Genomic DNA, 13,852 nt, shown 5'->3' on the forward strand with positions numbered 1-13,852 from the left:
GTTTTATGCAGCACCCCAACTCACCTTTCCCCTTAAGCAGGCATAAGTTGGTTTTCTAAATTTGAGACCCTGTTCTGTTCTGTAATTCAGTTCCTGTGTAGCCAAGTTTCCATTCCGTGTATTATTGATATCTTATGATGCTTCCTTTTCTGTGTGACTTATTTCAGTTAGAATCATCATACCTGAATCCACTCATTGTGCTGCTACGGGCCTGATGACATAGATTTCATTGCTGAGTGATATTGCTTTCTAAGTGAATACCACAACTTCTTTATCAATTTTTCACTTTCTGTGATGTTGAACTTGTACTGTAAACGAGGTTCTTGTAAACAGAGCCGTTCCAAACTTTGGGGTGGCTGTGTCTTTTTGATTTTAATTTCCCTAAGCTATAGGACCATAAGTGGAAGTGCCCTAGGCTCTGTTGCTTTGTTTTTTAGATGTTTCAGGAAACACCATACACTTCTCCCGAGTGTCTGTTGGCAATTTACATCCCGCCCATCAGCATAACAAGGCTCCCAGTTCTCAATGGCCTGTTGCCTTTCTGGATTTTACACTTTTTTCAGATGGCCCTTTTGACCGGGGGGAAGTGAGACTTCATTGTAGTGCAGATTTCCTTTGCAAGCTTGCTTGGTTGGCCAAAAAGGGCGTATGCGTTTTTTCCTGAATATATTCAGGAAAAAACGCATACGCCCTTTTTGGCCAAGTGCATCATTGTGGACGTTCTGCCTCTTTTCCTATGCTTTCAATGCAATTCCAGTCTACCTCCTGAAATCGGTTTCCTGCAATTCTGCCCCGCTTTCAAGTCCTCTTGGCAGCCTTACTTCAGTCTATTTTTGGACAATAGCTGTCATTTATAACTCTGCAGGTTTGTGAATTACAGTGCCCCTGAGCTCCTTTCTTCAACTCGCTTTCTTGTGAGCTGGCCGCAACACCGCAGGATGGCTTCAGGCCCTAATCTTGTTCCGGCCCGGCATGCTGAGCCTTTGGTTAATTCCTCTTCCTGGTGCGAAATGAGAGTAAAATTTGCCCGTCCAGACACCTCCAGCTAGCCTCTCATTGGTTCTCGCTATTCCTGTTCATCTTCCGCAGAAATTGCAAACTGGGCCAAACAGGAGGTTAAAGGTGCTGACTCTCCAAGTCGGGAGAGTGTTAGTAAAGCGTCTGGAATGTTGCACCCGAGTACCAGGGGAGGAAAACTGAGACATATTTGAACACGTCTCCCGTTCACATGGTTGATCATACTCTGGGTTCCACATGCATGTTTTAGCTGAAGGAAGAATACCTTAAACCTGGAGAGTTGAGACCCGTGTAATGGGTACCATGCAATATGACTTCAAAGGGTCTTCATTTGCTCACCGAACCTCTCCAATCCTATCACTGCTGCGTTTATGCCCCTGTACACACGGTTGATTCTCTTTTGGAGACATAGCAATCCATAGGTTTTAAGATACTTACTAGTCAGGTACATTCTTAGGCGTTTAATATGGGGTTTTGAGTCCATTTCGTTGAGCAAGGAGTAGCTCTTGTGTATTCCATATTTGGCTTAAGGACCTTTATCTGTGCTCATTTCAATCTCTGGTTTTATGCAGCACCCCAACTCACCTTTCCCCTTAAGCAAGCATAAGTTGGTTTTCTAAATTTGAGACCCTGTTCTGTTTTGGAATGCAGTTCCTGTGTAGCCAAGTTTACATTCCGTGTATTAGTGATATCTTATGATGTTTCTTTTTCTGTGTGACTTATTTCAGTTAGAATCATCGTACCTGAATCCACTCATTATGCTACTACGGGCCTGATGACATAGATTTCATTGCTGAGTGATACTGCATTGTACGTAAGTACCACAAGTTCTTTATCCATTTTTCACTTTATGTGATATTGAACTTGTACGGTAAACGGGGTTCTTGTAAACGGAGGCGTCCCAAACTTTGGGGTGGCTGTGTCTTTTTGATTTTAATTTCCCTAAGCTATAGGACCATAAGTGGCAGTGCCCTAGGCTCTGTTGCTTTGTTTTTTAGATGTTTCAGGAAACACCATACACTTCTCCCGAGTGTCTGTTGGCAATTTACATCCCGCCCATCAGCATAACAAGGCTCCCAGTTCTCCATGGCCTGTCCTGCCTTTCTGGATTTTACACTTTTTTCAGATGGCCCTTTTGACCGGGGGGAAGTGAGACTTCATTGTAGTGCAGATTTCCTTTGCAAGCTTGCTTGGTTGGCCAAAAAGGGCGTATGCGTTTTTTCCTGAATATATTCAGGAAAAAACGCATACGCCCTTTTTGGCCAAGTGCATCATTGTGGACGTTCTGCCTCTTTTCCTATGCTTTCAATGCAATTCCAGTCTACCTCCTGAAATCGGTTTCCTGCAATTCTGCCCCGCTTTCAAGTCCTCTTGGCAGCCTTACTTCAGTCTATTTTTGGACGATAGCTGTCATTTATAACTCTGCAGGTTTGTGAATTACAGTGCCCCTGAGCTCCTTTCTTCAACTCGCTTTCTTGTGAGCTGGCCGCAATACCGCAGGATGGCTTCAGGCCCTAATCTGGTTCCGGTACGGCACGCTGAGCCTTTGGTTATTTCCTCTTCCTGGTGGGAAATGAGAGTTAAATTTGCCCGTCCAGACACCTCCAGCTAGCCTCTCATTGGTTCTCGCTATTCCTGTTCATCTTCCGCAGAAATTGCAAACTGGGCCAAACAGGAGGTTAAAGGCGCTGACTCTCCAAGTGGGGAGAGTGTTAGTAAAGCGTCTGGAATGTTGCACCCGAGTACCAGGGGAGGAAAACTGAGACATATTTGAACACGTCTCCCGTTCACATGGTTGATCATACTTGGGTTCCACATGCATGTTTTAGCTGAAGGAAGAATACCTTAAACCTGGAGAGTTGAGACCCGTGTAATGGGTACCATGCAATATGACTTCAAAGGGTCTTCATTTGCTCACCGAACCTCTCCAATCCTATCACTGCTGCGTTTATGCCCCTGTACACATGCTTGATTCTCTTTCGGAGACATAGCAATCCATAGGTTTTACGATACTTACTAGTCAGGTACATTCTTAGGCGTTTAATATGTGGTGTTGAGTCCATTTCATTGAGCAAAGAGTAGCTCTTGTCTATTCCATATTTGGCCTAAGGAACTTTATCTGTGCTCATTTCAATCTCTGGTTTTATGCAGCACCCCAACTCACCTTTCCCCTTAAGCAAGCATAAGTTGGTTTTCTAAATTTGAGACCCTGTTCTGTTCTGTAATTCAGTTCCTGTGTAGCCAAGTTTACATTCCGTGTATTACTGATATCTTATGATGTTTCTTTTTCTGTGTGACTTATTTCAGTTAGAATCATCATACCTGAATCCACTCGTTGTGCTGCTAAGGGCCAGATGACATAGATTTCATTGCTGAGTGATATTGCTTTGTAAGTGAATACCACAACTTCTTTATCCATTTTTCACTTTCTGCGATGTTGAACTTGTACTGTAAACGAGGTTCTTGTAAACAGAGGCGTCCCAAACTTTGGGGTGGCTGTGTCTTTTTGATTTTAATTTCCCTAAGCTATAGGACCATAAGTGGAAGTGCCCTAGGCTCTGTTGCTTTGTTTTTTAGATGTTTCAGGAAACACCATACACTTCTCCCGAGTGTCTTTTGGCAATATACATCCCGCCCATCAGCATAACAAGGCTCCCAGTTCTCAATGGCCTGTTGCCTTTCTGGATTTTACACTTTTTTCAGATGGCCCTTTTGACCGGGGGGAAGTGAGACTTCATTGTTGTGCAGATTTCCTTTGAAAGCTTGCTTGGTTGGCCAAAAAGGGCGTATGTGTTTTTTCCTGAATATATTCAGGAAAAAACGCATACGCCCTTTTTGGCCAAGTGCATCATTGTGGACGTTCTGCCTCTTTTCCTATGCTTTCAATGCAATTCCAGTCTACTTCCTGAAATCGGTTTCCTGCAATTCTGCCCCGCTTTCAAGTCCTCTTGGCAGCCTTACTTCAGTCTATTTTTGGACGATAGCTGTCATTTATAACTCTGCAGGTTTGTGAATTACAGTGCCCCTGAGCTCCTTTCTTCAACTCGCTTTCTTGTGACCTGGCCGCAACACCGCAGGATGGCTTCAGGCCCTAATCTGGTTCCGGCCCGGCATGCTGAGCCTTTGGTTAATTCCTCTTCCTGGTGGGAAATGAGAGTTAAATTTGCCCGTCCAGACACCTCCAGCTAGTCTCTCATTGGTTCTCGCTATTCCTGTTCATCTTCCGCAGAAATTGCAAACTGGGCCAAACAGGAGGTTAAAGGCGCTGACTCTCCAAGTGGGGAGAGTGTTAGTAAAGCGTCTGGAATGTTGCACCCGAGTGCCAGGGGAGGAAAACTGAGACATATTTGAACACGTCTCCCGTTCACATGGTTGATCATACTCTGGGTTCCACATGCATGTTTTAGCTGAAGGAAGAATACCTTAAACCTGGAGAGTTAAGACCCGTGTAATGGGTACCATGCAATATGACTTCAAAGGGTCTTCATTTGCTCACCGAACCTCTCCAATCCTATCACTGCTGCGTTTATGCCCCTGTACACATGCTTGATTCTCTTTTGGAGACATAGCAATCCATAGGTTTTACGATACTTACTAGTCAGGTACATTCTTAGGCGTTTAATATGCGGTGTTGAGTCCATTTCGTTGAGCAAGGAGTAGCTCTTGTCTATTCCGTATTTGACTTAAGGAACTTTATGTGTGCTCATTTCAATCTCTGGTTTTATGCAGCACCCCAACTCACCTTTACCCTTAAGCAAGCATAAGTTGGTTTTCTAAATTTGAGACCCTGTCCTGTTCTGTAATTCAGTTCCTGTGTAGCCAAGTTTACATTCCGTGTATTACTGATATCTTATGATGTTTCTTTTTCTGTGTGACTTATTTCAGTTAGAATCATCATACCTGAATCCACTCATTGTGATGCTAAGGGTCTGATGACATAGATTTCATTGCTGAGTGATATTGCTTTGTAAGTAAATACCACAACTTCTTTATCCATTTTTCACTTTCTGCGATGTTGAACTTGTACTGTAAACGAGGTTCTTGTAAACAGAGGCGTCCCAAACTTTGGGGTGGCTGTGTCTTTTTGATTTTAATTTCCCTAAGCTATAGGACCATAAGTGGCAGTGCCCTTGGCTCTGTTGCTTTGTTTTTTAGATGTTTCAGGAAACACCATACACTTCTCCCGAGTGTCTGTTGGCAATTTACATCCCGCCCATCAGCATAACAAGGCTCCCAGTTCTCCATGGCCTGTCCTGCCTTTCTGGATTTTACACTTTTTTCAGATGGCCCTTTTGACCGGGGGGAAGTGAGACTTCATTGTAGTGCAGATTTCCTTTGCAAGCTTGCTTGGTTGGCCAAAAAGGGCGTATGCGTTTTTTCCTGAATATATTCAGGAAAAAACGCATACGCCCTTTTTGGCCAAGTGCATCATTGTGGACGTTCTGCCTCTTTTCCTATGCTTTCAATGCAATTCCAGTCTACCTCCTGAAATCGGTTTCCTGCAATTCTGCCCCGCTTTCAAGTCCTCTTGGCAGCCTTACTTCAGTCTATTTTTGGATGATAGCTGTCATTTATAACTCTGCAGGTTTGTGAATTACAGTGCCCCTGAGCTCCTTTCTTCAACTCGCTTTCTTGTGACCTGGCCGCAACACCGCAGGATGGCTTCAGGCCCTAATCTGGTTCCGGCCCGGCATGCTGAGCCTTTGGTTAATTCCTCTTCCTGGTGGGAAATGAGAGTTAAATTTGCCCGTCCAGACACCTCCAGCTAGCCTCTCATTGGTTCTCGCTATTCCTGTTCATCTTCCGCAGAATTTGCAAACTGGGCCAAACAGGAGGTTAAAGGGACTGACTCTCCAAGTGGGGAGAGTGTTAGTAAAGCGTCTGGAATGTTGCACCCGAGTACCAGGGGAGGAAAACTGAGACATATTTGAACACGTCTCCCGATCACATGGTTGATCATACTCTAGGTTCCACATGCATGTTTTAGCTGAAGGAAGAATACCTTAAACCTGGGTAGTTGAAACCCGTGGAATGGGTACCATGCAATATGACTTCAAAGGGTCTTCATTTGCTCACCGAACCTCTCCAATCCTATCACTGCTGCGTTTATGCCCCTGTACACATGCTTGATTCTCTTTCGGAGACATAGCAATCCATAGGTTTTAAGATACTTACAAGTCAGGTACATTCTTAGGCGTTTAATATGCGGTGTTGAGTCCATTTCGTTGAGCAAGGAGTAGCTCTTGTCTATTCCATATTTGGCTTAAGGAACTTTATCTGTGCTCATTTCAATCTCTGGTTTTATGCAGCACCCCAACTCACCTTTACCCTTAAGCAAGCATAAGTTGGTTTTCTAAATTTGAGACCCTGTTCTGTTCTGTAATTCAGTTCCTGTGTAGCCAAGTTTACATTCCGTGTATTACTGATATCTTATGATGTTTCTTTTTCTGTGTGACTTATTTCAGTTAGGATCATCATACCTGAATCCACTCATTGTGATGCTAAGGGCCTGATGACATAGATTTCATTGCTGAGTTATATTGCTTTCTAAGTAAATACCACAACTTCTTTATGCATTTTTCACTTTCTGCGATGTTGAACTTGTACTGTAAACGAGGTTCTTGTAAACAGAGGCGTCCCAAACTTTGGGGTGGCTGTGTCTTTTTGATTTTAATTTCCGTAAGCTATAGGACCATAAGTGGCAGTGCCCTAGGCTGTGTTGCTTTGTTTTTTAGATGTTTCAGGAAACACCATACACTTCTCCCGAGTGTCTGTTGGCAATTTACATCCCACCCATCAGCATAACAAGGCTCCCAGTTCTCCATGGCCTGTCCTGCCTTTCTGGATTTTACACTTTTTTCAGATGGCTCTTTTGACCGGGGGGAAGTGAGACTTCATTGTAGTGCAGATTTCCTTTGCAAGCTTGCTTGGTTGGCCAAAAAGGGCGTATGCGTTTTTTCCTGAATATATTCAGGAAAAAACGCATACGCCCTTTTTGGCCAAGTGCATCATTGTGGACGTTCTGCCTCTTTTCCTATGCTTTCAATGCAATTCCAGTCTACCTCCTGAAATCGGTTTCCTGCAATTCTGCCCCGCTTTCAAGTCCTCTTGGCAGCCTTACTTCAGTCTATTTTTGGACGATAGCTGTCATTTATAACTCTGCAGGTTTGTGAATTACAGTGCCCCTGAGCTCCTTTCTTCAACTCGCTTTCTTGTGACCTGGCCGCAACACCGCAGGATGGCTTCAGGACCTAATCTGTTTCCGGCCCGGCATGCTGAGCCTTTGGTTAATTCCTCTTCCTGGTGGGAAATGAGAGTTAAATTTGCCCGTCCAGACACCTCCAGCTAGCCTCTCATTGGTTCTCGCTATTCCTGTTCATCTTCCGCAGAAATTGCAAACTGGGCCAAACAGGAGGTTAAAGGGACTGACTCTCCAAGTCGGGAGAGTGTTAGTAAAGCGTCTGGAATGTTGCACCCGAGTACCAGGGTACGAAAACTGAGACATATTTGAACACGTCTCCCGATCACATGGTTGATCATACTCTAGGTTCCACATGCATGTTTTAGCTGAAGGAAGAATACCTAAAGCCTGGGTAGTTGAAACCCGTGGAATGGGTACCATGCAATATGACTTCAAAGGGTCTTCATTTGCTCACCGACCCTCTCCAATCCTATCACTGCTGCGTTTATGCCCCTGTACACATGCTTGATTCTCTTTCGGAGACATAGCAATCCATAGGTTTTAAGATACTTACTAGTCAGGTACATTCTTAGGCGTTTAATATGCGGTGTTGAGTCCATTTCGTGGAGCAAGGAGTAGCTCTTGTCTATTCCATATTTGGCTTAAGGAACTTTATCTGTGCTCATTTCAATCTCTGGTTTTATGCAGCAACCCAACTCACCTTTCCCCTTAAGCAAGCATAAGTTGGTTTTCTAAATTTGAGAACCTGTTCTGTTTTGGAATTCAGTTCCTGTGTAGCCAAGTTTACATTCCGTGTATTAGTGATATCTTATGATGTTTCTTTTTCTCTGTGACTTATTTCAGTTAGAATCATCGTACCTGAATCTACTCATTATGCTGCTACGGGCCTGATGACATAGATTTCATTGCTGAGTGATACTGCATTGTACGTAAGTACCACAATTTCTTTATCCATTTTTCACTTTCTGCGATGTTGAACTTGTACTGTAAACGAGGTTCTTGTAAACAGAGCCGTTCCAAACTTTGGGGTGGCTGTGTCTTTTTGATTTTAATTTCCCTAATCTATAGGACCATAAGTGGAAGTGCCCTAGGCTCTGTTGCTTTGTTTTTTAGATGTTTCAGGAAACACCATACACTTCTCCCGAGTGTCTGTTGGCAATTTACATCCCGCCCATCAGCATAACAAGGCTCCCAGTTCTCAATGGCCTGTTGCCTTTCTGGATTTTACACTTTTTTCAGATGGCCCTTTTGACCGGGGGGAAGTGAGACTTCATTGTAGTGCAGATTTCCTTTGCAAGCTTGCTTGGTTGGCCAAAAAGGGCGTATGCGTTTTTTCCTGATTATATTCAGGAAAAAACGCATACGCCCTTTTTGGCCAAGTGCATCATTGTGGACGTTCTGCCTCTTTTCCTATGCTTTCAATGCAATTCCAGTCTACCTCCTGAAATCGGTTTCCTGCAATTCTGCCCCGCTTTCAAGTCCTCTTGGCAGCCTTACTTCAGTCTATTTTTGGACGATAGCTGTCATTTATAACTCTGCAGGTTTGTGAATTACAGTGCCCCTGAGCTCCTTTCTTCAACTCGCTTTCTTGTGACCTGGCCGCAACACCGCAGGATGGCTTCAGGCCCTAATCTGGTTCCGGCCCGGCATGCTGAGCCTTTGGTTATTTCCTCTTCCTGGTGGGAAATGAGAGTTAAATTTGCCCGTCCAGACACCTCCAGCTAGCCTCTCATTGGTTCTCGCTATTCCTGTTCATCTTCCGCAGAAATTGCAAACTGGGCCAAACAGGAGGTTAAAGGCGCTGACTCTCCAAGTGGGGAGAGTGTTAGTAAAGCGTCTGGAATGTTGCACCCGAGTACCAGGGGAGGAAAACTGAGACATATTTGAACACGTCTCCCGTTCACATGGTTGATCATACTTAGGTTCCACATGCATGTTTTAGCTGAAGGAAGAATACCTTAAACCTGGAGAGTTGAGACTCGTGGAATGGGTACCATGCAATATGACTTCAAAGGGTCTTCATTTGCTCACCGAACCTCTCCAAACCTATCACTGCTGCGTTTATGCCCCTGTACACATGCTTGATTCTCTTTTGGAGACATAGCAATCCATAGGTTTTACGATACTTACTAGTCAGGTACATTCTTAGGCGTTTAATATGGGGTGTTGAGTCCATTTCGTTGAGCAAGGAGTAGCTCTTGTCTATTCCATATTTGACTTAAGGAACTTTATCTGTGCTCATTTCAATCTCTGGTTTTATGCAGCACCCCAACTCACCTTTACCCTTAAGCAAGCATAAGTTGGTTTTCTAAATTTGAGACCCTGTTCTGTTCTGTAATTCAGTTCCTGTGTAGCCAAGTTTACATTCCGTGTATTACTGATATCTTATGATGTTTCTTTTTCTGTGTGACTTACTTCAGTTAGAATCATCATACCTGAATCCACTCATTGTGATGCTAAGGGCCTGATGACACAGATTTCATTGCTGAGTTATATTGCTTTGTAAGTAAATACCACAACTTCTTTATCCATTTTTCACTTTCTGCGATGTTGAACTTGTACTGTAAACGAGGTTCTTGTAAACAGAGCCGTCCCAAACTTTGGGGTGGCTGTGTCTTTTTGATTTTAATTTCCCTAAGCTATAGGACCATAAGTGGCAGTGCCCTAGGTTCTGTTGCTTTGTTTTTTAGATGTTTCAGGAAACACCATACACTTCTCCCGAGTGGTTGTTGGCAATTTACATCCCGCCCATCAGCATAACAAGGCTCCCAGTTCTCCATGGCCTGTCCTGCCTTTCTGGATTTTACACTTTTTTCAGATGGCCCTTTTGACCGGGGGGAAGTGAGACTTCATTGTAGTGCAGATTTCCTTTGCAAGCTTGCTTGGTTGGCCAAAAAGGGCGTATGCGTTTTTTCCTGAATATATTCAGGAAAAAACGCATACGCCCTTTTTGGCCAAGTGCATCATTGTGGACGTTCTGCCTCTTTTCCTATGCTTTCAATGCAATTCCAGTCTACCTCCTGAAATCGGTTTCCTGCAATTCTGCCCCGCTTTCAAGTCCTCTTGGCAGCCTTACTTCAGTCTATTTTTGGACGATAGCTGTCATTTATAACTCTGCAGGTTTGTGAATTACAGTGCCCCTGAGCTCCTTTCTTCAACTCGCTTTCTTGTGACCTGGCCGCAACATCGCAGGATGGCTTCAGGCCCTAATCTGGTTCCGGCCCGGCATGCTGAGCCTTTGGTTAATTCCTCTTCCTTGTGGGAAATGAGAGTTAAATTTGCCCGTCCAGACACCTCCAGCTAGTCTCTCATTGGTTCTCGCTATTCCTGTTCATCTTCCGCAGAAATTGCAAACTGGGCCAAACAGGAGGTTAAAGGCGCTGACTCTCCAAGTGGGGAGAGTGTTAGTAAAGCGTCTGGAATGTTGCACCCGAGTACCAGGGGAGGAAAACTGAGACATATTTGAACACGTCTCCCGTTCACATGGTTGATCATACTTGGGTTCCACATGCATGTTTTAGCTGAAGGAAGAATACCTTAAACCTGGAGAGTTAAGACCCGTGTAATGGGTACCATGCAATATGACTTCAAAGGGTCTTCATTTGCTCACCGAACCTCTCCAATCCTATCACTGCTGCGTTTATGCCCCTGTACACATGCTTGATTCTCTTTCGGAGACATAGCAATCTATAGGTTTTAAGATATTACTAGTCAGGTACATTCTTAGGCGTTTAATATGCGGTGTTGAGTCCATTTCGTTGAGCAAGGAGTAGCTCTTGTCTATTCCATATTTGGCTTAAGGAACTTTATCTGTGCTCATTTCAATCTCTGGTTTTATGCAGCACCCCAACTCACCTTTCCCCTTAAGCAAGCATAAGTTGGTTTTCTAAATTTGAGACCCTGTTCTGTTCTGTAATTCAGTTCCTGTGTAGCCAAGTTTACATTCTGTGTATTACTGATATCTTATGAAGTTTCTTTTTCTGTGTGACTTATTTCAGTTAGAATCATCATACCTGAATCCACTCATTGTGCTGCTAAGGGCCTGATGACACAGATTTCATTGCTGAGTGATATTGCTTTGTAAGTAAATACCACAACTTCTTTATCCATTTTTCACTTTCTGCGATGTTGAACTTGTACTGTAAACGAGGTTCTTTTAAACAGAGCCGTTCCAAACTTTGGGGTGCCTGTGTCTTTTTGATTTTAATTTCCCTAAGCTATAGGACCATAAGTGGAAGTGCCCTAGGTTCTGTTGCTTTGTTTTTTAGATGTTTCAGGAAACACCATACACTTCTCCCGAGTGGTTGTTGGCAATTTACATCCCGCCCATCAGCATAACAAGGCTCCCAGTTCTCAATGGCCTGTCCTGCCTTTCTGGATTTTACACTTTTTTCAGATGGCCCTTTTGACCGGGGGGAAGTGAGACTTCATTGTAGTGCAGATTTCCTTTGCAAGCTTGCTTGGTTGGCCAAAAAGGGCGTATGCGTTTTTTCCTGAATATATTCAGGAAAAAACGCATACGCCCTTTTTGGCCAAGTGCATCATTGTGGACGTTCTGCCTCTTTTCCTATGCTTTCAATGCAATTCCAGTCTACCTCCTGAAATCGGTTTCCTGCAATTCTGCCCCGCTTTCAAGTCCTCTTGGCAGCCTTACTTCAGTCTATTTTTGGACGATAGTTGTCATTTATAACTCTGCAGGTTTGTGAATTACAGTGCCCCTGAGCTCCTTTCTTCAACTTGCTTTCTTGTGACCTGGCCGCAACACCGCAGGATGGCTTCAGGCCCTAATCTGGTTCCGGCCCGGCATGCTGAGCCTTTGGTTAATTCCTCTTCCTGGTGGGAAATGAGAGTTAAATTTGCCCGTCCAGACACCTCCAGCTAGCCTCTCATTGGTTCTCGCTATTCCTGTTCATCTTCCGCAGAAATTGCAAACTGGGCCAAACAGGAGGTTAAAGGGACTGACTCTCCAAGTGGGGAGAGTGTTAGTAAAGCGTCTGGAATGTTGCACCCGAGTACCAGGGGAGGAAAACTGAGACATATTTGAACACGTCTCCTGATCACATGGTTGATCATACTCTAGGTTCCACATGCATGTTTTAGCTGAAGGAAGAATACCTTAAACCTGGGTAGTTGAAACCCGTGGAATGGGTACCATGCAATATGACTTCAAAGGGTCTTCATTTGCTCACCGAACCTCTCCAATCCTATCACTGCTGCGTTTATGCCCCTGTAAACATGCTTGATTCTCTTTCGGAGACATAGCAATCCATAGGTTTTAAGATACTTACTAGTCAGGTACATTCTTAGGCGTTTAATATGGGGTGTTGAGTCCATTTCGTTGAGCAAGGAGTAGCTCTTGTCTATTCCATATTTGGCTTAAGGAACTTTATCTGTGCTCATTTCAATCTCTGGTTTTATGCAGCACCCCCACTCACCTTTACCCTTAAGCAAGAATAAGTTGGTTTTCTAAATTTGAGACCCTGTTCTGTTCTGTAATTCAGTTCCTGTGTAGCCAAGTTTACATTCCGTGTATTACTGATATCTTATGATGTTTCTTTTTCTGTGTGACTTACTTCAGTTAGAATCATCATACCTGAGTCCACTCATTGTGCTGCTAAAGGCCTGATGACACAGATTTCATTGCTGAGTGATATTGCTTTGTAAGTAAATACCACAACTTCTTTATCCATTTTTCACTTTCTGCGATGTTGAACTTGTACTGTAAACGAGGTTCTTGTAAACAGAGCCGTTCCAAACTTTGGGGTGCCTGTGTCTTTTTGATTTTAATTGCCCTAAGCTATAGGACCATAAGTGGAAGTGCCCTAGGTTCTGTTGCTTTGTTTTTTAGATGTTTCAGGAAACACCATACACTTCTCCCGAGTGGTTGTTGGCAATTTACATCCCGCCCGTCTGCATAACAAGGCTCCCAGTTCTCCATGGCCTGTCCTGCCTTTCTGGATTTTACACTTTTTTCAGATGGCCCTTTTGACCGGGGGGAAGTGAGACTTCATTGTAGTGCAGATTTCCTTTGCAAGCTTGCTTGGTTGGCCAAAAAGGGCGTATGCGTTTTTTCCTGAATATATTCAGGAAAAAACGCATACGCCCTTTTTGGCCAAGTGCATCATTGTGGACGTTCTGCCTCTTTTCCTATGCTTTCAATGCAATTCCAGTCTACCTCCTGAAATCGGTTTCCTGCAATTCTGCCCCGCTTTCAAGTCCTCTTGGCAGCCTTACTTCAGTCTATTTTTGGACGATAGCTGTCATTTATAACTCTGCAGGTTTGTGAATTACAGTGCCCCTCAGCTCCTTTCTTCAACTTGCTTTCTTGTGACCTGGCCGCAACATCGCAGGATGGCTTCAGGCCCTAATCTGGTTCCGGCACGGCACGCTGAGCCTTTGGTTATTTCCTCTTCCTTGTGGGAAATGAGAGTTAAATTTGCCCGTCCAGACACCTCCAGCTAGTCTCTCATTGGTTCTCGCTATTCCTGTTCATCTTCCGCAGAAATTGCAAACTGGGCCAAACAGGAGGTTAAAGGCGCTGACTCTCCAAGTGGGGAGAGTGTTAGTAAAGCGTCTGGAATGTTGCACCCGAGTACCAGGGGAGGAAAACTGAGACATATTTGAACACGTCTC

At 44.0% G+C, this 13,852-nt stretch overlaps 1 long non-coding RNA gene across 1 annotated transcript in view; it reads left to right on the forward strand.

Annotated features, from left to right (window-relative positions):
* Positions 1 to 6,487: 6,487 nt before the first annotated feature.
* Positions 6,488 to 13,852, forward strand: part of LOC307181416 — a 267,436-nt gene continuing 260,071 nt past the window's right edge. Inside the window, exons 1-2 of the long non-coding RNA XR_013826736.1 lie at positions 6,488 to 6,568; positions 9,644 to 9,721. This is a non-coding gene — a long non-coding RNA (uncharacterized lncRNA). The remainder of the gene's footprint in view (positions 6,569 to 9,643; positions 9,722 to 13,852) is intronic.

The sequence above is a fragment of the Stenella coeruleoalba genome, assembly GCF_951394435.1.
Source record: "Stenella coeruleoalba genome assembly, contig: scaffold_132, whole genome shotgun sequence".
In the NCBI taxonomy this organism is placed as follows: Eukaryota; Metazoa; Chordata; class Mammalia; order Artiodactyla; family Delphinidae; genus Stenella; species Stenella coeruleoalba.